Raw genomic sequence first — 3581 nt, forward strand, 5'->3', positions numbered from 1 at the left:
AACTTGACTGATTGCAATAAGACAGTATTCGGAAAGTGGCACAGCATTGGAAAGGTCACATATAGGCTTCGGTGATGAAAGACATGTTTAAAACCTGGTGCACACTTAATAGCTGTGTGGCCTTGATCAAAGACACATAACTGCTATTGCCTTAGTTTCCCAGTCTCAAAAATAGATATTCCAATGTCTATCTTGCAGGATTTTTAGAATTAGAGATAACACTGAGAAAGCACTAGCACAGTGCTCTCACAAACTACGTCCCCAGTCAGTGGTAGGCAATAATAATACAATGTTAATGATGTGAGGATAATCCAAGTTCTTTACCCTCCCAGAAATGGGCTAGAAAAGCTGGGATAGAGGAAGAGGGTGCCCTGTTCCTCTGCAAGGGTTACATGACTTTCAGAGACGTAGGAGAGATTCTGTCAAGCCAGAGAAACAATAAAACAAAAATGTTTTAGATAAATGAGAAGAGTGGCCAGGAGCAGTGGCTTACGCCTATAATCCCAGCACTTTGGGAGGCCGAGGCGGGCGGATCATGAGGTCAGGAGTTCGAGACCAGCCTGACCAACATGGTGAAACCCCATCTCTACTAAAAAGACAAAAATTAGCCAGGCATGGTGGTGTGTGCCTGTAATCCCAGCTACTCAGGAGGCTGAGGCAGGAGAATTACTTGAACCTGGGAGGTGGAGGTTGCAGTGAACCGAGATTGAGCCACTGCACTCCACCGGGGGAAAAAGGGAAAGCCCCAATCTAAAAAAAAAAAAAAAAAAAAAAAAAACAGAAGAGCACACTGGATGAACAAAGTTACATTGCATAACAGGCAACCCAAAATACTGAAATTTATGGGAAGTTCAGCTGTGGGACAAGTACTTATAATTAGTAACATTAATTTTCACATAGACCCTAAATATGCTGAGAAACTTATAGATTGTTCTGTTAAATTGATCAATTCTGCCTCTTGTTTACACTGATGAGAAGAAATGCTTTTCTAGGCCCAGAAAATCACACTGATCTGAATAATCACAAGTTCTGAATTAATGGGTTTGTGACACAGCCAGGTAAAGCTATGCTTGATTTCCCTTTATTCAAAATCTCCTGCTTCATGACGTATTCTTCTTTAAATTGAGACAATTCCTATTTAGGCTTCTATTATCAGCAAGTGGCCCATGGATATTTTTTAAAGTTTTTTTTTTTTTAAATTGTGGTAAATTACTTAACATAAAATTTACCTTTGTAACCATTTTTAAGTGTACAGTTCTTTGACATTAAATATATGTACCTTGTTGTGCTACCATCATGACCATCCATATCTAGACCCTTTCCTCTTCCCAAACTGAATCTCTATACCCATTATACACTAACTCCCCATTTCCCTTCCCCCAAGTCCTTGGATACCACTTTTCTATTTTCTCTCTCTATGCATTTCACTATTCTAGGTATCCTATGCACGTGGAATCATACAAATATTTGTCCTTTTGTGTCAGGCTTATTTTATTTAGCATAGTGTGTTTAAGGTTCATCCATATTGCAGCATGTATGGAAATTTCATTCCTTATCACGGCTCAATGATAGTCCATTGTATGTATATACCACATTTTGTTTACCCATTCATCTGCTGATGGAAACTTGGGTTGTGTTACCTTTTGGTTATTGTGAAAAATGTTGCTATGAGCATGCATGTACAAGTATCTGAGTCCCTGCTTTCAATTCTTTTTGGAGTATATACCTAGGGATGGTACTGCTGAATCATATAGAAATTCTATGTTTAACTTTTTGAGAAACTATCAAACCGTTTTCTTTTTTCTTTTTTTCTTTTTTTGAGACAGTCTGACTCTGTCACCCAAGCTGGAGTGCAGTGGCACTATCTCAGCTCAGTGAAACCTCCGCCTCCTGGGTTCAAGCAATTCTCCTGCCTCAGCCTCCCAAGTAGCTGGGATTACAGGCGTGTACCACCATGCCTGGCTAATTTTTCTATTCTTAGTAGAGACGGGGTTTCACTGTGTTGGCCAGGCTGGTCTCGAACTCCTGACCTCAAATAATTCACTTGCCTCGGCCTCCCAAAGTGCCTGGATTACAATTGTGAGCCACCGCGCACAGCCTACCAAACCGTTTTCTATAGTGGGTGCACTATTTTCACATTCTCACCGGCAATGTAAGAGGGTTCTAATTTCTCCACATCCTCAGCAACACTTATTTTTGATTTTTGTTTGTTTGTTTGTTTATAACCATTGCAGTGGGTATGATGTGGTATTTCATTGTGGTTTTGATGTGCATTTCTTTAATAACTAATGATGTTGAGTATTTTTAATGTGCTTATTACTGGTATATCTTCTTTGGAGAAATATTTATTTAAGTCCTTTGCCCATTTTTGAATTGGTTTGTTTGGGCACCTTTTAGAAATGCTATTTTTTCTCTTCTTTTTTTCATGTCAGATAGGTAATGTGCCTACCTTCTACTCCTAACAAGGTTTGAGGGAGGCACATCTCACCTATAAGTGTGAAAACCCAGTTATCACACTTATGAACCACAAAAGGATTTAGTCAGTTCCAGCAATGGAACAGTGCAAATTATTCTCAACAAGAAAAATCAAACAAATTTTTAAAATTAGAAATAAACTTGAAGATACATTTTCTAGGAACTATGGAGAGTAAATTATATATCCTAAGTGAAGAGGAAGAAACAGAAAAATAAAAGAACCAGAAAGCTTCAGGGAGATGAAGAGACCATAAGAGATGCTATTCTTTCCGTTGGGATAGCTAGGCTGCCATGGCTATATCGTGTTTGACTAAATGAGTGTTGGGCGAGGGGTGTGGAACAAGACTGTAAATTGAGGATAAAAGAAAATCAGGAAGAACTATTAAGTCCAAGTGATAATAGATATAAAGATTAGCATTCTAATGAAACATTGGTATTTGGTTGGAGTAAGATACGTTGTGCAAATACATTTGCATCCTGGAGTTCATTTGTTTGATATTTGGTCTAAAGTATTTTCAGGCCAGGCATGGTAGCTCACACCTATAATCCCAGCACTTTGGGAGGCTGAGGCAGGCAGATCACCTGAGGTAGGGAGTTCGAGACCAGCCTGGCCAATATGATAAACCCTGTGATTACTAAAAATACAAAAATTAATTGGGCGTGATGGTGCATGGCTGTAATCCTAGCTACTACTCTGGAGGCTGAGGCAGGAGAATCACTAGGACCTGGGAGGCAGAGGTTGCGGTGAGCCGAGATCATGCCACTGCACTCCAGCCTGTACGACAGAGCGAAACTCCAACTCAAAAAAAAAACAAGTATTTTCAGATTTCGTTATTATTTAAGTCTATTATATGCTTTTGATATGAACAAGGTAAAAGATAGTATCTCTACCTCAATGAAACAAGTCTTAGCTTATGTCTTACAGATCAAACCTTGAGGTCTGTGGCATACAACTGCCATCTGGTGACGGTATGTTCGCATAACAGCGTTAGGTATTTCATACATTTAAAAAAAAAAAAACTACTTGGAGGCAGACTTTGCAAAACTAAAGTCATGATATAATAGTTAAGTGTCCCATGGGTCTAAATGAATAAGGTGTTTTATTT

General features: G+C 39.0%; 1 pseudogene; it reads right to left on the minus strand.

The window, feature by feature from the left end:
• Positions 1-2426: 2426 nt before the first annotated feature.
• Positions 2427-2536, minus strand: LOC116272281 (annotated as a pseudogene).
• Positions 2537-3581: the final 1045 nt, after the last annotated feature.

This window comes from Papio anubis, chromosome X (genome assembly GCF_008728515.1).
Source record: "Papio anubis isolate 15944 chromosome X, Panubis1.0, whole genome shotgun sequence".
In the NCBI taxonomy this organism is placed as follows: domain Eukaryota; kingdom Metazoa; phylum Chordata; class Mammalia; order Primates; family Cercopithecidae; genus Papio; species Papio anubis.